General features: G+C 34.6%; 1 protein-coding gene across 1 annotated transcript in view; it reads left to right on the forward strand.

Moving 5' to 3' along the window:
* Positions 1-1,937: 1,937 nt before the first annotated feature.
* The window catches only part of SGCZ (sarcoglycan zeta), a 228,935-nt gene continuing 209,946 nt past the window's right edge, over positions 1,938-20,926 (forward strand). The window contains exon 1 of the mRNA XM_058838251.1: positions 1,938-2,016. The gene's annotated coding sequence lies outside the window, so the exon portion shown is untranslated. The remainder of the gene's footprint in view (positions 2,017-20,926) is intronic.

Genomic DNA, 20,926 nt, shown 5'->3' on the forward strand with positions numbered 1-20,926 from the left:
GGAAATGGGAACTTATGGTGATAAAGGCATAAAAATGAGATATTTTCTGCTAGATTGCCTCTCCAGAAATCACTGCATTTTGGGGATAATAGGATACAAGGAGAGGATGATCCTAGGTTCTAGTCATCTCTAGTCATCTAGGATTGTTTATGCCATTAAATTCAAATATTTTCAGACCAAAGAAGTCAGGAGCATAGATTTCAATCTGTGATGTAGATGAAGAATAGACAGCTATGATGATGGTGTTTGTTTTGAGGTAATTTTTTTTTCAGTTTGGTTTCATTATGTTTTTAATTTGACCAGTTAGCAAATTTCCAGTAACTTTTCATCTGTGTAGCCGTTCTGACTTCCTTAGTGCTTCTTTGTTTAAAATACAATAGTTGGGGTTGTTCAGCCTGGAGAAGGTTCCAGAGAGACCTTCGAGCAGCTTTCCAATACCTACAGGCTACAAGGTGTAGTCTTGAAGAACTTTTTGTGAGGGTGTGTAGTAACAGGACAACAAGGAATGGCTTTAAACTGAAAGAAGGTTTTTAGATTAGATAGTAGGAATGAGGTTTTGCTGTGACGGTGGTGAGTCACTGGAACAGGTTGCCCAGAGAAGGGCATGTGGGGGTGCCACATTCCTGGAAGTGTTCAAGACCAGGTTGGATAGGGCATCCTGGTCTAATGGGAAGAGGCCCTGTCTGTGGACATGGATTGGAACTAGATGATTTTTAAGATACATTCTAAACCAAATCATTCTGTGATTCTGTGACTTTAGTAGCAAATTCATTATTTAAGAGCTATATCATCAGTAGATTGACATTTGTTTCCTCATAGTCAGTTTCAAATATTCTCTTAAAAAAATATAATAATCTCTTAAGAAATCTTTATTCAATTAAATAAGTGGGATTTCTGGCATAATCTGAGAGAACCTTAAATTTCAGATTAGCATTGGGGGAGATTCAGACTTGACATTATGAAGCATTTCTGTACCAAGAGATAGGGAAAATACTAAAATAGGCTTCCTAGAGGAGTGGTTGGTACCTCAGTCCTGTCAGTGTTAGAGGCATTTGAAGAATGCCCTCAGTAATAAAATTAAACTTCTCGTCGTTGCTGAAGCAGCCAAGCAGCTGAACCAGATGATCATTAGAGGCCTGTTCTAACTGAAATATTGTATTCTATTTATGCAGTACTTGGGGGATTCTCCCTTTCAGTTAGATTTTTAGATCTAGCTTTCATTTTTTTTTTATATCAGTCCCTCTATTTTTCAGCTTTTTTTGCTCAAAAACTCACCACAAGATGTATTCATGAACCACCTTTGCATATGGCAGCAGTGTCAGGAGTAGAAATACTGACTTAGAGCCACTTTCTTTTTTCTACATTTCTTCCTTTTTTTCTTTTCCTATAAAAGCCTTTAAAGAGTCTTATGATCTTACTGAAGAAATTTATCCTATGTGCTTAGTCTTGTCACGATTCTTTTGATTCTATCCTTAGAAGTTTCTTTCTAATGCATTCTTATGGTATTATTCATTCCTAGTTGGTCTGTTTATTCTGAACAAAAACACTAGGACAGAACACCCAGCCTAGTAAAGTGTGATGCAAGGCATAAATTTATAGCAAATGAAAGAAAAAAGAAAACAAAGCACAGCCTTTAATTTATCTCACATGGTCCGGTAAGTGCGTCACAGAAAAATTAAGTTTTGTTTTCCTTTTCTTCAAATAGATTCCTTGAGAGAACCCAGGGACTCAATCTGTTTGAATGAGGTTTGTTTATGGCTTAGCACAGTAGTAATTTTGAAGGAAATCGTGTATCAATAGGTATTTATGAGAGGAAAAATATTTCTTTGGTACTTAATAGATTACTCTCTTACAAAGATGTGAGGAAAGAAGGGGCAGTTTCTACAAGAGTAGTAATCTTATTTTTGCTTACTGTCAAGGGATACTAATGAGCCAGCAGCTGAGGTACCCTCCTGCCATGGTTTCACCCCAGCCAACAACTCAGTCCCATGGAACCACTGGGTCACTTTTCCACAGGTGAGATGAGAAAGAATCAGAATATTAAAAGAAAGAAAACTCATGAGCTGAGATAATTATAGTTTAATAGATAAAGCAAAATCACGCGAATATGCAAAGCAAAACAAATAATTCATTCATTGCTTCCCATGGGCAGGCAGGTGTTCAGCCATCTCCAGGACAGCAGGGCCTCATCATGTGTGATGGTGAGTTGGGAACACAAATGCCATCACTCCAAACATCCCCCCTTCCTCCTTCTTTCTCCAGCTGTAAGTGCTGAGCATGATGCCAAATGAATGGAATGTCCCTTTGGTTAGTGGCAGTCAACAGTTCTGGCTGTGTCCCCTCACAGATCCTTGTGCACCCCCAGCATACTCACTGGTGAGGTGGGGTGGTGAGAAGAAAAGGCGTCAACTCTAAGTGCTGCTCAGTAATAATGGAAACATCTCTGTGTTATCAACAGCACAAATCTGAAATGCAGCCCCACATCCGAGGATGAAGAAAATGATCTCTACCCCAGATACAGCAAGCACCATCTCCACTGACCTGCTGCAGTTTGCTAGCATTGCAGGTGGAAGGGCAGCTTCTTCTTTAGCCCACATTATTATCCATAAGGGTAAATTCTGTAGTAGGATACACCCATGGTATACAATTACTGGGATGGCAGATAAGGTAGTAAAAGTTCTTAATTCCTTTAGGGGAGTGTATGCAACCAAAAATAGCATGTGTGTCACAAAATGAAGGTTATTGTCTTGCTACCTTGATCTGTGTAAAGTGCCAATCTCTGAAATAGGGGCTATAGAACATGTGTTCATATATAACCATTCATAACATATATCAGATATCATAATGGCTGTAAGAGACATTGAAAGATTTTATGTATAGTTCTTTGGTTTAGGTTAATTTTTTGGAGGTTTTGTGGTTTTTTGGGTTTTTTTGCTTTGGACAGACTTCTATATAAGAAAGCTGTCAGCACTTCTGTCTGCAGTGTGTTTCATGGTAAACTGTCATTTCTTTTAGTACTTTTAATGAAACTGTGGATCATTAATGTGCTTGGAAGTGAACTCTAAAGGTCAAGTTTCATCCTCTGTTCTGATCAGTTACAAGTGCAGTGGAGTTCTGGAGTGTTTCCTCCTTTAGATAAAATTTGGCCCTAAGTATGATGGAAGATCATTTTGAATGTCATATAACCAACAGCTGAGGCTCAGCCTGTTCTGATTAAAATATAAAAATATAGGTTTGGTTTTCATCAAAGCCTACTGCAATGTATTTCACTCTAGACCGTTACAAACCAGCAAGAATGACAAATGAATAGACACAAAATATCTGTCGAGTGACTAATGAAAAGCACAAAACCTATTATTCAAAAGGTGAAAGTTTAATGACTGTGGATATGGTATATAAATAAAAACATAGAAATGCTTTTATGGGAGCACATTTACTCAGGATTCTGTCTTAAGTCATGCTGCATGCTTGAACAGAGAAACTATTTGAGCTTGTTTGTTTTGCCTTTACTTCAGCCTACCCTTGTCTTTTGACTAAACTTTCAAAGTGCTGTAGCAATAGAATAGGTAACAGTGTTTAGGTAATACTTGGAATTCTTAAAATAAATTTCAGTTTTCCCAGACCAGAGTTATGCCTAAATATTTTCATAAACCACATTATTTGCCCTAACGTTAAGTTGAGAGGCAAAGAAGCAACAGGTAAAATTTAAAGAGTATGGATCCATAAAGAAAGCCAAAGGGCACTCAGTCTTGGAAATACATAGTTGTATATAGATAAGAACTCACACAGTTAGAATTTGGTAAATGGTCAGGAGGCAGGAAAGTCTAACAGAAGAGCATACATCATTGCTGCTGTTTCAGTCGTGGGGTATTAAGCTCTAGTGTGCATCAATTATTTAGTGAGGTCAAAAGGAATGTTTCTAGTACTCCATACCTTTCCTGTCAGATGCTGTTTCTATGTTTTTCCAGTTTAACTTTTGTTACTTTCAACATTGTAAAAGGACCATTTCTTATTCACTATGATCTAAAATATCTAAATAATACTACTTTATCCATACATGTATGTTTTTTCAGTGTAAATTTGTCTCCAGAAAATATTGCTGTCTTAGAGTGAATCTTTTGTGTGTCATTGCACAGAATTTTTATAGGTCCTGTTTAATACACGCTACAGAAGAAAATACATGCAGTTAACCAAAAGAAATTTAGATTTCTTTTTTTTTATATATGTGGAAGTGAATTGGTCATCAGACCTTATACCTGTGTCCTTTTAAAATGCCATGTTAGAAGTTTCAGAATAAATACAGGCTATGGAAAACCTGCTTCCCCATTCTAGGTAATAGGTACAGGTTATTGTAGAAGCATGTTTCTAGTACTTAGCATATAAGCCATAATTTTACAAGTAGTAAGATATATATATATGGGGATATAGGGCAAGAAATACCTTTAAATGCAAAAATTAGAAACTATCCTGATTACCATAATGAGTACAAGCAAATAAAAGCAGTGGTAAAAAACAAATCACACTTCCAGAGAGGCACATTGGCAATATGTGCATTTTACCCTGAAAATCCAAAGCAGGCTTTTATTTGCATCCTCATTATTTAAGGTGTGAAAAACTTATATTCACATTTCTTAGGCTGAGAGCGCTGCTATGCAGCTTGTTATCAAGCAGTATTCATTTTGCCTTAAATTGGTATTCCCAGTCCCTTCAGTGAGCTGATAATCTTTTTATTATTGATAAAGCAATCTTTTTGTGTATCTTGGAAGTACCCAGCTTTGCTATTTAATTATCTTCTAATTAAAATACCGATTTAAAAAGCTTATTAGATTAAGCAGAGACAGTTAGTAAAAGGTGTATTTGTAGATTAAAAAAGTGGGTCAGATGTGAGTAACATTTAACCTGTTTTATTTTTTCAAAGTCACTAATCAAAAGAAAAGGCTCCAAAGTGTAGCATAACTTCAATAATGACAGCCCAAATATGTATCAGACTTGCAAGGCAATCAATATTTTTCAGGCTTACCTCTGAGATTACTCAGGAATAGGAAAATTTAATTAGCAGGCCCCAGTTCTACAAAATTCTGGTAATGGACTGTCACTGGAGAATACAGCCTCATTTTTAATCACAGTGTGTATGAACACATTTTCAGGTTGTTTGTGTCCCTACATCCCCATTCCTTCTGTTACAACTGAATGTCCAGCAGGACCTGGGATACCAGAAGAATTTTGTTTGTTTGTTGTGCTTCTCTCTGGTTGCCACAAGCCAGGGGAAAGACACACATAACGAATTTATCCTTTATCTTAGAGAATGTTGCAGCTGCATTAATAGTGAGATTAATATTTCTATATTAATTAAAGATTACTACTTCCTAGTACATTTGGCACTAAAAAGGAATTAAATGCACTATTGTATCTTTTTAGTAGTTTATTAGACTTTTTTTTACAGTGAAGTCATCCTCCCTTTCTTGTTGTCTGTGTTGAGAAGCTGATCTACATCTGTGTACGTATCAGGGGGCGTTCATTATTTGAGAACACAAAGGAGGTAGGTGTCAGGTTTTGCAAGATACTACTATGATGTTGCACATCCTGATGAGCCAAAAAGACTAATAACTAAGGCAGGAAAGTATCTAAAAAGTCAGTGTTGTTAATATATGCAAAATAGTTTTTGTTTATTAATGGAGAGTAAATAGGGTACCTGTGTCCTGGTTGAGTCTCTGCAGTAAGCTGAGAATACATACTGAAAATGCTTGAAATATAAAAGACTTGACTATGACACGAGATCAAGTGATAATCTTGCTTTCACTTGTGGGTGGAATTGGTTAGTGCTCCTTACCTGTGCTAAAGTGAGTAAAATGAATCTTCATTTGAGACTTCAGTGATACGACAGATGGCTGATGTCTGAAGAGGTGGCCTATAAAATTTAACAGATCTAGTGTTCTATGATGGCTACTTTTTCCTAACTGATACACTGGTAGATGGCATAAGAACACTTTTATCTGACAGCACTGTTTTTTTGATCTGACATGACTATGAATGGATGTAATAATACTTTCTATTGAATAAAAAGCACATTTCATACATTTAGAATGTAATTTGGAGGTCTTTTTCCTTTTACTGTTGATACATCACAAAAAAAGATCCTGTATTCTCCACAAAATAACACATTTTGGAGTCATGCAGCCCACCTCTGTGTGGAAAAAACAGAAATAAGAGAGATCAATGAGGTGAGCTAACTTTAAGATGTATGTTTAGGGATGGAGGTAAGGAGAAAAGCTGACTGTATTTCAGCACACTGCTACAGTGCATGCATAAGCCTTTTTTTAGGCAGCTTGTGAAAACAAGCCTAATTATGATATCTCAAGATACAAGCTTACTCAAGAAGCAGAACTAGAATAGTTGTATAGTTTGTTTTGATTTAAGCTATTTGGTATCACAGAGAGAATGCTTACAGCTATTTTAGATTTATCTATAGTCTGGTATAGTCACAGGGTGATGATGAGACATGCTTTTTGAGATTAAAACCTATTAAATTGTACAGATGAAGAAATGGCTATCCATAACTGATGGTTTCATCTTTAACTTATCAAAAGACAAAATATCTTCTGCTAGAATTTTCTATCTCTTTACTGGGGTTGAGTTAAAGGAAAAGGAAACATATAAGTAAAATGAAAGGCTTTTGCATGCTCTTTTTCATTTTTCTGTTTTCTTTCAAAATTATATCTTTGGTTTTTCAGTCTGCTTTTATGTGCATTCTAGTGAAAATTGTGGCTGTTTAGTCATCTGTGTGTTTACTTTTCCTTCAGTCTGAAATTGTAAATTGACAATAAAATTATTGTAAGCCAATTTTAAACAGGATTTATGCAGCAATTGGTGTTTGGAGATGGCACAGAAAATTGAGCTGTAATCTTGGAGGAGAGAGTGGAACGTGAAGGGAATTATGTTTACATAGATCACAAGGGGAGAGCTGACTGTGGTTGTTGCAGCAGAGGTCTGTATTATGTCTCCTCAGGGCTGCTGGAAAAGAGCTAGAGAACCAAATTAGAGGCAGTCCAATTCTAAGGTCTTCCCTTGTCTTCAAATAAGAGAAGAAAAAAATACATCTTCATGATGTTTGGTAGCAGGACTTACCTGTAGATTAAGACAATTACCAGTAGACTGTGAAATACCATATATTTGTGAGATGATAGCACAGAAAGCTTTTGAGCATTCCTAATATAACTATTTCCTAGAGGAGATTCTAGCTGCATTGAAATGGAAATAGTAGCTCATTTGGGACTGATTTCTGGAAAAATATGGTCTTTAGAAGTATTAATTAGTAGTGACATTATTGAAGAAGCATAAGCACAAGAAAACCTGAGTTAATGTCTATAAAGACATTTTCTTTCTCAATCTAGTATCGTTTCTGATTTGCTGTTGTACAAGAATATCACCCTGAAAACTCAGCTTCTGAGCTTGCTGACATGGTTTTCTAAAGACTTTCCCAGGACAGTAACTGTAAACATAGATATGTGTACATTCTTTCTGTTGCACGTCTTGTGATGGACATCTCTCATGGCCAGTGCAGTGAGAAAGTGTTATCCTGACCATCCAACCCCTGGCCGTGGTCAAAAGCCTATAAATACTGGGAGGAAAAATAAACTTTCTTTCACCACACCTTGACCTGTGTCTGTGTGATCTATTCATCTTCAGCGGCAACACAAGAATATTTGTTTCATTTTTTCAAATAACTTTTTTTTCATTGATTGTTTTCTAAATTATCTTCTAACATTGCTCTGTCCTCACCTTTAATTAGCATTGATCCAACATGCTGCTGTATGGCAGCTAATGATAAAAATTATACTCTTCCAGTAAATTACAAAGCCTTTTTTTTCCAATTTCCATTTTGGTTTTCATTGTTTTACAATAGTAGGCAATTCTACACTTCTAAAAGTCAGCTTCACTTTCATACTTAGTACCCTGAATAACTGGTGAAGTGAGTGTAAATTGTTCTCCAATAGTTGGCAGTATGCAAGTTATTTGGAGAAATACTGATTTTTTAATCTGCATCAAATCTTGGTTAAGGAGTGGAAATACTAAAAAGTATGATAAGAGTATCCTAAGTAATGAAGAACATGCCAAGTAGCAATTCATGTTATCAAGAAAAACTAGGAATTTTGGAATGCTGCTTCTAATTAGAAATTAACCTTCCAGTCTAAATTCATTGATTTTGTATGGAAAAGATGAGCCATTCCTAATTTTGATTGTTTTGTTTTGAAGTATTCAGATGACATTTTGAGTTTAATTACTGACTTAATTAAAAAATGAAAAATTTACTATGCGTAATTTCAGTCAAACTCTTGAAAATCATGTATTGTGGTTTTGGTGTCTGAAGTCTGTGAATCAAAACCATCAAAATTTTTTCCCTTAAGATTGAAGAAATTAAATCCTATTTTTTTTTATATTTGAATTTTTAAGTAAATTAAGACATGACTTTATGATAATGTAACTGAGTTATGCAAATACTCAGTGAACTTTCTGCACTAAAAATTGTGTCAGTCCTTAGCCAGTGCTTTCTTCAGGGAAAATAAATTTAGCAGCAATAAATTTAGCAGGTTTTGTGAAGGTTAATGGAATCACACATTGGAAGACTAAAGAAAGGAGGAAATTCAAAAGTGACCAGAAAGTTTACAAAGGAATTGGTTCCAGGAAAAGTGGAATACTTCTGTAGTCCTTGTATGCATTTGTGTTCTGTGTGTTTACATTCATGCACACTTATGCTTGAAGTGTTGTCTTAAATTTGTGATTATTGCAGATTTATATTTTGCTGAATATTTTTATTGTTTTGCTTTCCTGTGGGTAGAGGGAGTATTTTATTATGACTAGGCAATGATAGCTGAGTGCTACTGTGATGAAACATGAGTTCTTAAAACCATTTTGAAATATAAGCTTCATCTTAGACTAAGTGCTAGAGGGAAAGTAAAGATGTACTTTGTATATGTGGACCTGATTTTTCCGAGCCTGGGAGAATTACAGCCTGTCAGTGGCTGATCTGTTCCCAGGGGAAGGTCTCTTGAGAGCGTCTCTCGCTCAAGGACGATCTTTGTAAACAATTTCATTTTCTCAAAGCAGTTCTGTACTGCTGTGGTGTGTTTTTCTCTTATCCCACCAATGGGATAAGAGGTGGTGTTCCCTTTACCAATCATGTTAAACCTGTAGAGTAATACCTTATTAAAGGCTGAAAAGTTTGAGGAATAAAGGCCTTTTCCTAGTGACTCGTTCTGGTCTGCTGCATAGAATCCACACTTCTACACCGTGTCCAACAGTGACAGGTGTAAGTGAAGATCACTTCTGTTTAGGATGGACTAAAGTATTTCTAGATAAGGGAAATTAGACTAGTCAGATAAGCTTCAGAAACAACACACATTTCAAAAATACTGTTTTTATCTAATAACTTCTGATGCATTGCCTTTTCTAATGTGCCTTGTCTCAATGCCTTTATCAGTTGTCTTCCAACATTTTTTAATGTAATTCTCTTTTTTCTTTAATAAAATAATTGCTGATACATGTTTTGAAGTATTACATTGTATCTACTGTTATGGCTCCTTTAGCTACTCCTTCTTTGTGTTCTCCTGAGGAGCATTAAAGTGGATTCCCAAAATCTGCATGTTTTCTCATTTCAGCATGTCCTGTCTTGGCATTCGTCCCAATGTCATTAAAGTGTCTTTTTCTGTAGAACTGTAAATCACTGTAGCTTAATATGAATCTTAATTAAGGCATTGGAGGATTAAGAAATTTCTAAGAGGTAATTCATAGATTGGACCAGTTCAAGGGTATTTTATAAATCAAGTGCCACTCTGAAATTATAAGCACAATTTTAATAAAATGACCACTCTAATGCATGAAATTCAGAATGGAGACATAAACATACTCATTGTCTTTGAGAGACATGTATTTTCTTACTTTTCTTGGTTTTAATTAGCAACTTATGTTTTCATAGGAAACCTCTGGAAGATCAGAGAAAGAACATTGGGAATATAAATTGGGATTGCCATGAGATAATTAATTAATTAATTAATTAATTAATATTGTGTCTCAAAAGATATGACTCAAATAATATATTGACATTAAATTATTGCTTTTACTGTGTTCATGCCACTGCTTTGAATGTAACACATACCTTACTGGAAACTAAAAACATTAGATTTTATAAATACACTTACAAACTTGAAAATGGCTTGCAGGTATCAGCCAATCTCAGCTATAAGAGGACATGGATAAAAACTTCCATCAGTTAGGAAGCAACCTAAATGGAACATATTTTGAAAATTCTTATAATTCTTAAGTTATCACACTTGCACAAAAGAGTGAACTGTGAAAGCACTTTACATCTTTGCTATATGCTTAGAAGTCATTTGTATCAAAAAGAGTTTCATATGGTTGGAGTGCAAATGTTATGAGATGCCTATGACTAAAAGTTCAGAAGTCGTTAGAACTGTTCTCTTTTCTAACTTGTCTCTTTCATTTGACAGCAGTTTGTGTATAATGTTTTATAATTTTTTGTATACTCATTATCATTTTTCCTCACTGAAAATTGCCTTCTTCTAGTCATGTAACGCATATATGATTGCCTAGCATCTGAAGCCTAAAATCCTTATTCAGAGAAAGAGAATTGATTTGAAGTAACAAAGTTTAGAGGCACTGAAGTTCTTAGCATGACCAAATTTTAATTGCTCACATTAATGTGCATTAGTAAAGGCACAACTAAGGTTTCTTAAACCTTTTTGGAAAAAATCTGCTTGGCTATAGTAATAAGCTGCTGTAGCTTTTGATAGGATGTTCATGTCTTGTTCAGGTGAAGTTTTGAAAGAGCTGTTTGCCATGTAAGTGAAAGTTTCTTTTTTAAGTGTAGGAGTCTTGTTTAAGTAGTGTGGAGAGCAGTAAGGAACAACATTAATAAAGCTATTCTCTACCATGTATCTCTGCCCTGCAGACTAAACGTTTCAAAATTCTGCTACAGTTAATGGTTTTTCTCCCATCTCTTCTCCCTGCAAATGTTTGCCAAAAATTTCATCTTGTCTTTTATTGTTTTAACAGCCTCATTAACAGTCATGATTTCACCCCTGAGTTATATTGTCCTTTCTACCGTGTAGCAACAGGCTGCTTTTTCTTCAGAGTAAATAATTATTTTTTTATTAATTCTGGAGACTTTTCTACCCACCACACTTTTTTACTGTGTCTCATTTAATTGTGCAGTAAATGCATTCAAAATGAAAAACTGTTTCGTCTCATCTAGTCATCAAGGCATGTATGTTTGCCTTCCACCTTCACATCCTTGTAATACCAGTTTGGGTGCCTCAAATTAAGTTTGTGACTGTTTTGCTTTGTTTGTTAGTATTTTTTTAAATCATTTTTCTGGCATACAGAATCATGTTTTAGTTCATTTCTATGCTAGTTCTTGTTTCAAAAGTTTACTTTTTTTTATTTTTTCCAAAATACAGGAAATAATTAATTGAATACCTTATGTGTCCCAGTACATTGTATCTTTTTTGCCAGTTTGCAAGTTCTTTAGAATATAGAGATTTTGTTTGTCTCTGCTGTCAGTGAAATTTCAGACAGTTGTAGTCAAGATAATAATGGACACCAATTTTCTACCATGAAATGGGACTAGAAATAGTTTGTTCTTGCAAAGAACATTAACAGATGTTTGGGAACTCATGTAAGACACAGGATCTTGTGAAGCAAAGTGGCTATGTACTAAATATGAATAAAAATGCCTTCCTTTTTACACAAGGCACTGAGTAAAATAAATTCTTGGAATTAGTAAATACTGTGAAATAATAAAGCTAGAAAATGAAACTAGACTAATGAATTTGAAATAGAATTGAAGCGTCATAAGCAATGTATATTGCTTTATTGAAATGGTGGAGACAGATGTTGGAGAGACATACCTTGAGCATTAGACTGTGCATTATTCTAGGTCTGTACAAACTGGAAGCGTTATTTAATAGGTACTTTAAGGTTTTAGTCATTCATTGTGAAAATGGAATAATTTTAAATTTAAATTTTATGGTTAGGATCAGTACCATTCATAAAGATAACAAATACCAAACTATTAAGGAGAAGGCCTGATAGTCTCAGGTTGGAGTGTACGGGGAGGTTTTAGATTGGGGGGAAGAGGAGGTTTGAGGTATTTTACCCTCCTTCTCCATGTTGGCATTATAGTAATATGGGGACATAAACCCACGTTCTCTTACAGAATGAGACTTTATAAGGAAATAAAATTAAATCAGCTTTTCACTTACTAGTCATATTTACTTTTACCCCCAATAAATAGTCTCACTGAATATAGTTTGCTTTTTTGACTCTTTTTGTAGGCAGACTGCAAGTCAGTGGAAGTGTTCTGTATATTGTCTCTATTCCTAAATGTTGTGGTTTTTAAGCAGTAACTAAAAAATTACTAGAAAATTTACTTATTTTTTGCTGTGAGATATGGATTAGAACAAGAGCAAAACAGGCTAAAACTTAAAAGGAATAAAGAAAGTTTATTAACAAAACTACAAGAATAAGAACACCAGAATAAGCTTCCAGAATACCCTCTTTATCCCCTACTACCCACCATTCCCTTGTTCACATGACAATATAGAGACAAAAAACTTTGGAACTTTGGTGTTTAAAACAGTCACAATTCCTGCTAGAGTCTTTTCATCAGCCTTTGTAGAGAAAAATAAGTCTTCTTCTGCTAATCTATGGAGTTTCTCACAAGAAAACTATTTCTGTTACAGCTTTCTATTTTTCTGATGCCAGCTGCCCGGAAATCCGTCATCAGTTCACTCCTCCCATTTCACATCACTCTGAGGTGTGTATGGGTCAATGAGTCTAGGGATACAATTTTTAAGGATGAGTTATTCAAAGGCAAAAGTTTTCTTCATCTGTCTCTGTGAGCTTTTCTGGAAAACAGAAGTTTTCTCTTTGCCTCTACAACGGCCCCAAATCTTCACCTATTACTTCTCCCCCTCTGTTCCAGCACCTCACTGTATCACAATTACTCCACCTTTTGCTCAAAATCCACACTTTGAACACTCCATTCCTCCCAATATACTCTGTCATGAATTAAAGTTTTTTCAGAACACTATTGTCCATCTCCATAGCTTTAACAGAAAAATATTTCAGCTTAATTAAAGCATCTCCTTATTCTCTACCTCTTCTGAAGTTTAATTCTTTACTGTCTCTAATAGTTTATAAAGTCTCTTTACACGTTAATTACTCTCTTTCTTTCTCTGGAAAAAAAAGATTAATCTGCAGGTCTCATCTGGGTAATGAAAGGGTTAAAATCTTGCCCAGGCTTTGTAGATGGTTCTGTGATCTCTGCTGGAGCAGCAGCTGGAGCTGTCTGTGATGGAAGATTCTTCATGGCTGCTCTGGAGAGTGTGGTCACTGTCTCAGCACGCTGCAGGTCAAGAGCTTTTTTTTCCTTTCTTTATTCGGCAGTCTCTGGTGAATTCAGTCACAGCAAAACCTGCAGCCGAGCCAGGGACCGGCCTGGCCCGGCCAGAGCCCGGGGCAAGCCCCGCAGGCCCCATCTCCCGGCCGGGAGCCGCTGGGCCCAGCCCAGCCCCTGCCCGGGCCACATGGGCTGGACAGGGAACGGGAGGCCAGCCAGAGCTCTGCTACCTTTCACAGCCAGGAAACAAAGAGACAAAGAAATTCCCAGGCTTAGGTCTTAAGGTGGTGTTCACAGGTTGATCTCACTTTTCAATGGTTAAAACTACTGTCAATTCTTAGAAATGGCCAGCTGTTGGCTAGGAGAAAAACTCCCATCAGCCGCCAGCAGTTTTAACTTCCTTAGGTGTTTCTCTTTGTTTTCGTAAATGCCAATCTATCACACTAAAGTATCATCAATTAGTAGGTTCCTTATGGACATCTATGAAAATACGGTATAATCTCAAATATTCTTTCATTAGTCAGTTTGATATTTGCAGACTACCATATACATATTTATCTCTCTTTAGATGCCATTAATTCAGCATAAAAGTTTCTACAGTTTATATCGTTTTAAGTTGTCATGCGTTTATCCAGTTTTGTGTTCCAGTTTCTATTGGATAACTGTAATAGCATCTCTCATCTGGGTGAAAACATATTTGATTTTGTAAATAACATTGTAGATTCTAGTTAGTAGGTTATAAATAGATTTTCTAGTGCTTTTTTTTTTTAAAGTGAATATTTTCTGAATGGAAAAAATAAAAGATTGATATGAAGAAATGTTTAAAATTATTCAGTTAACATCATGAACTTCATCGTAATTCCAGATAACTGGACTGCAAGTCCATCTGGAAAACATACAAGTAGTTTTCTATATCTGCATGAATTTTTATTTGGATAAAGATATTCCTGACCATTTAAAATAATTTGCAGCCAGATGTTATTTATTGTTGCAAGTTTAGCTGGAATGCATCTTACTAATATTAAAAGTAATAAATTTAGTGCAATGATCTAAAATTTCTAAAAAATCCCAAAGCAATGGGCGTGCATTAATATTTAGTGCAGCAGCAGAAAGAGTGAAGTTTTCAGAATGTGGAGATTTTTAGGTCCTTTAAGTGCTATGTTGTTGAAAGAGTTTAGTGATATAATGGAACACAATAAAAAAGAATATTTTTGCAAACTGTTAGTCATGTTAGAATAAAGACCCAACTCTCCAACTGTGCAAATCTTTGCATGAGTGCTGCTGAAGTAATGAACAGGCAGATACCCAATAAAACTACTTTCCAAATGGAAAATTGAAAAAAATGGGGGAAAAAGTGCAAATATGTTTTATATCCTCCAGCTCATTTATTTAACCTTACCTTATTACCCTTTTGCTCATTAGTACCAGTCTGCTAGCTTCTGATAGCCTTTTCATTTAAACAGTCACAGATTTTAAAGCTCCAATAAAGCCAGTGGTACGTGATACCTGTTACTGTTCCTTAGTTTATAATAAGCACCTAACTACTGGCAAGGATTATTTTTCTAAAAAATCTGATGTCTCTGAAACATGCTTTTTTTTGTTTTTTATCTTAGTAACATGGATTCCCAAAAAAATCAAACTTTTTTATTTTTTTCAGGAATTGGAATTCAGAAATTATTTTATTGAAAGGTTTTTTATTATTTTTTTTCTCAAATATACATATATCACTGCCTAATTTTCTGTAGCTTAGGCATGTTTAATTAGTTTTATACAGTCATGCAATTTCAAGTGTATGGTGCTATTTTCCTTTGGCCTAGGTCACATCAAGAATTTTAACATTATTTGAAAGTCTTTCGAAGGAGTAGGAGACTTCTGCTTTTGTTTTTTTTATTAACACTTACATAGCTGTATTTTAGAGTAGATTGCTCAAAATCAATGATAGCAGGAATTTTATGATCATAACTGAGTATGTTAAGCAATGCAGACCAGAACGTATAGAACATCGTATTTGTAATCAAAACACCATATGGTGTTTTCAGAACTCAGTATCAAAATAACTGTGAAACTTCCTCTGCTTGAAGTCTTACAAGGCTTCAGATTTGTTTACATGCTGAAGAGTGACCTTCACTGTAGGAAAGAATGGGTGATATGTCTTCAGAAATCAAAAGCTGGAACAATTCTGTTGAGCTTAACACAGGAACAGCCATTTGCAACCTCAGACGACTAAGAACAACTGCTCTCACTTCATGATGCTGCCAAAAGTTTGCATGCAAAACGATTATATTTGGTCCAGACAAACATCTGTATTTTGTTGAAAAAGACATTAAAAGTGGTTATTTTTACTGTAAAATAAGGGAAGACAGAAATGTTCTAGTGCCTAGGTCTCAGAATTTCTTGTGGTCTTTGGAGATTCTTTTTGATGGATTTTTCATTTTAGGGTTGTCCAACCCAGGATGCCAGCCAGAGTATTTTTGGCTGATTTGTCACAGAATTCCCATTTTTGCTGATTTCATAGAAATGACTTTTTGGTACAAAGAGATTTGTCTTTGGTTTCCTTATTGTTGTAAGTGAATTTAGCATTGTCCTTGAACACCTAGGTGTTTATAAAAATGCACAGCACTAGAACCTTTGATTTTAGGTCTGCTCCTTTATATAATTAATATCATCCTCAAACTGCAATCCTGGTTTTTCTGGTGGTGTTGTAGAATTAGTAGGCAGGTAATGGCTAGAGAAAGTGTTCACAGTGGAGGCACTGATTTTCCTTAAAGTTTGTTTTCCCATGTAAAACAATGACAGACAATATGTTTTACTTAAAACCAACCAACCTTTAAACTTTATAGAGGCTGTAGAAATCTGTGGAAATTTTGAACACCTGAAAAACATAAAGCAAATAAAATAACTGTCTGTTTAGGAAAAATGTTCTCTAGGACAGTATTTTACCCTCAATTTTTATATACCATTTTGAAATATTCTATTTTTCCTATATCATATGTGTTTCTAGGAACCTGTACGTTCTTCTTCCTGCAAGAAATTATTAAGGGAAATACAGGTGTAACCTTTATTTTGTGCACAGAAACAAGCTAATTCAGTTTCTACACTGGCATATTCTTTTTGTTGCTGTGTGACCCGAGCCTCAACATTAGCCTAACTGCATGAGTTTCCACAATGTCTTCTTGAATCTCTATTTTTGCTTTTTTTTAACATGTGAAATTACTCAGAGAGGGAGTTACAAGGAATAGCTTGTAAATTGGAAGAGCCCAAGTGTTAATGAAAACATGCAGGGTCCTGATAACGATTTCAGTAAAATGCACAGGTGGGCATAGAAAAAGCGAACAAATAAACAAAAAAGATAGACCATATTCTTTTCTATTTCTTATACTTTCATAATACAATACAGGGAATGCTGCCATATTTAACTGATAATTATTTTTCTTTATAATTCTAATATATCTTGTTAATGTCCTCTACCAGATTTTTCTGTTGAATTACTAGCCATACTGTGAATTTCATATAATTTTTATACAAAACATGGGACTTAACAGCAAATAATTCCTGACACAATTGCTACTATACAATTAACTTGAATTTTGGCAGCATATCTGCTTAAGTTTGAAGACTGTTCCTAGTTTATACCCTGTACAACAATTTTAAAATTTCTTAGGCTACTGAAAGTTTTTGCTGATTAGTTCTGCTTTTATGATTTTCCATTAAAAGCTTCATTCTCATGATTTATTATTTATTTTTACCTTAAGAGTGAACTTAACTCTGATATAACTCATTTGAGTAAAGAAAAAACTAATCCAGGATTTGACTTCTAATTTTCTGTACTGGATTTAGCATTTGGCTCATTTTAGGGTAACTTGAGGTAATATCTGGCACTGGATTCTGTAATCCATAATCCTACTTTTTGATGTGATAGGTAAGGACAAAGTGAAGCAAGGGCATTTGTGGTCAAAAAAGTGGTAAAGTCATCATTAGAGTTTTGTAACTTTACTTTTGTATTATAAAAGTTTCAGTGATAGCCTATGTTATTAATGTTTTAAATTTTAAAATATTTTTGTTAGGAAGAATATGCAAACACTAATATTTATGGGTATGATTAATAAAGGCTGTTGAATGTTTTGCATAGAAGCAAATCTCTAATCATAATCTTTGTTATGCTTCATACTTTCCTCAATAACTAATTACTAACATTAAATAATCAATTTTAATACAATTTTGTGAATCTTAAGCTTTCCTTTCAATTGTGAAACCTATTTTTGTCCTTGGATTTATATGAAATTTTTCTTCAAAGTTTTAATCTTAGAGCAGGTTTCATATGAAGTAGTTTTGTGAAACTCAGTGTTAGTCTAGCCCAAAAGTTAGTATCTGACACTTGGATTTCCTAACATGCAAAAGAGTGTACAAAATGTTTTTTTCTTTCTTCTCTCTGTACTTTACAAGAACTTTCATTTAATAAAGAAGTATAGCCTAATCACAGACTGAATAAAATGGATAAAATTAAGTTGCTGAATGCCATTTCAAAACTTCAGTTTATTTGGTGGAAATCTGTGTATAATTAAAAGCAAATCAATGTGGCTCTTAGAGTACTTTGAATAAAGAACTTTATCATCAAAACATGGAAGAGAAAGAAAATAATTCTTACACAGAAATGGGATTCTTCATGTCCTCTCTGGATTACTTGTGGAAATTTTTTATTGACAAGTCAGAGAAATTATAGCAATTGGTTAATAATTTGTTTCTAGGGTTCTCAGTTTATTCCTGGGGTTGGTCGACACTGTACATGTCTGACAGGAGTTTTGTTCATCAGAGAGTAAATTCAGCCTACTGTTTGCTCATTCTTTAGCAAATTAACATGAAAAGCAGAAGGGAAATTTGCGCTCAGTACAGGTGATGTAAATATGATTAGTACTAGCTTTGAAATCAATTGATCTGCTGCTGGAATATACTGACTTTTTGTTTAATTGCTATGCCACGTGTGACACATCTGCCCTGCAGTTAGGTGCTATAATGCAAATAGTTTTCCCACTGACCTTGGAAATAAAAGCCAGGGTTTACCTGCTGTGCCCCACAGCAAGAGGAGCTGAACCAAGCTGGAACCAAGGCGTGGGGAATGTGAGATCTGTTCATTGCTAGGCACTAAACATGATGTGCAATAGTCATAAAAGCTACATTTCTAAGTTTTTGTGGGAGTGCCAAATAAGTAGCTGTGCGACAGCCTAGATATATTTAATTTTAATTCAGTTTATATGATGAATTAAATTTCATCAGAATAAAATATCAGCTGTTTGTTGTAACAAATTATGTGTTTATGTTATATTACACTTTAATGATTTCATGATTACTCTGACAGCTGCTTTCCCACAATTAGTCCCATATTAATGTCAATGCAATCTGCTCATATAATTTACTTTTTTTTCTTTTTTTCAAATATTTGGGCCTTTTTCCCCCCATTCTTCCACAGCAACCAATCTTTCATATCTGAATTATCAGAATTACTCAAAATCTGTTCAATGTTTTGAAGCGTCTTACAATCATTTTGATTACAATTCACTTAATAGTATCAATGCCCATTAAAACTTTTACATTTCACTTAACGGCGAAGTGTCAATAATTCACAATGACTTTGCTAAACCTCCTGACATTAATGTCCTTTTACTGTGTGAATATTTAGGTCATGTTGATATTTGTTAAATACTTTGTCTCTTCTATATCATAATTAATGATTTTATGCTTCCAGTGTCATTCCAAACAAGATGGCTATAATTTTTTTTAAGTTATGTTTGCAAAGATTTTAACTGATGTGATCAAGGTTTTAAAAGTGTGTCTGTGTGGTTTTCTATGTAATGACATATAAATATGTAAATGTTAATTGTTTAGACTAGAAAATCTTTTTCTTCACTTCTGCTTAGGCAGGAGATATAAGATGTGATTGCTTGCATCTAGAAAGCAGACTGCAGTTTGTTTCCCTGATAAGTTCCACCTTTCCTCCATCTCTATCCAATTAAGGAAATTATAAAATAGCTACAATAGTTTGAAATTGTATTCTGAATTGAGTCCTGGGCAATGATATAATTTACACAAGGGAAGAATCACAAAATACCTTTAGAAAAGGTTATGGAAAATGTAGGTATTTTAATGACATTATCTGACTTCTATGAATCATATTTCATTTTATGATTCTCATTCTTTTATTTGATGAACAGTATATGTGTAGCTTACAATGAAGGATATGTGGTTTTGATTAAGTTTGCTTTTGTTTAGACATTATTATTTAGCTTTACAAAGATGAGACAGGAGGATTCCATATCAGCAGAGTAACAAATTGCAGCTCACCCATGCTTTTTACAGTTGCAATAATATAATTCTGTTCTTATTGCTTAAAGTCTAGGAACCAAGTATTTATCACTGTATCAGGAAAACCTCAGCACTTTAGGTTCTATTCAGATGTCTAAAGATAACCTTGAAGAAGTTAATAGAAAGTCTTTTGATAAACCTCTGTTTTAAGAGATTCATTTGCTTATGCACTTAAGGATGCTTTTACCAGTAAAATGCCTTATCTAGAACTGTTTTGTTTGCTTTTTTATCCCTTTAAGCTGCAAAAGTATCTAAATTTCTGTTGGTGAATTACAGTGCTGCATTTCTCTTGGCTTTCACCTGTTTTTGGAAAGTAGATTTGTTGACCTAGTAAAGGAATATCAGTTTTCACCAAGTACACACTTGCTAGAAGGACTTGGCAAGACTTCTTGATTTTAATCATTCTGCCATTGTTAAGAAACAAATAAGGTCACATCATCATCACTCGAAACAGGAAAACTTACCATGTATTTAGGGTGCTAAAAACCTTCAGTCTTGAATACTGGCTTGACTGATAGGTGATTCAATATGGGTGTGCTTTCAATAAATGTTTGAATGAGGCATAACTGCAAGATACCTTTGGTCAGTGAGAGCTGCAAATAATAAAAATAGAAACTAAAAGTAGGAAATTAAAATTTGCATGTAGTGAAGAAAATGAAGCTTACAGACAGAGGAATGCTCAAAATGGTATTGGAAGGAAAAGCAAAAGGGATTCATGGTAGAAAGATGTCCACTACAAAGATTCATTACAGAGAAAGATCATTTGATAAAGTCTTGGAGAATAAGGATGATTCCTTAGAGATTTCTAGAAAAGTGTGAAAATAAATAGGTTTCAATAGGCTAGAAAAAAATCAAGAAAATATCCAAAAGCATATGGGAGACTGTTCTGGTGTCACTGAGTCTCGTAGCCTGCATTTATGACAGCTGTAAAGATGTGGGATGAGAAAGCACCCCTCTTTTATTGCTTTGCCTGAAGTTATTTTATACTTCTATCAAAAGCTTGTAAATTATGGAAATGTAAAGATCTCAGAAAATATTCAAATGAAGAGCAGATGGTAAATATGAATTTTAACTCAAAACCACATATCAGTGGTTTTTTCTTCATTCCTATATTCTTTATATTATTTCTGTACATTTACTTTTTACAGTATA

This window comes from Poecile atricapillus, chromosome 4, assembly GCF_030490865.1.
Source record: "Poecile atricapillus isolate bPoeAtr1 chromosome 4, bPoeAtr1.hap1, whole genome shotgun sequence".
Lineage (NCBI taxonomy): Eukaryota > Metazoa > Chordata > Aves > Passeriformes > Paridae > Poecile > Poecile atricapillus.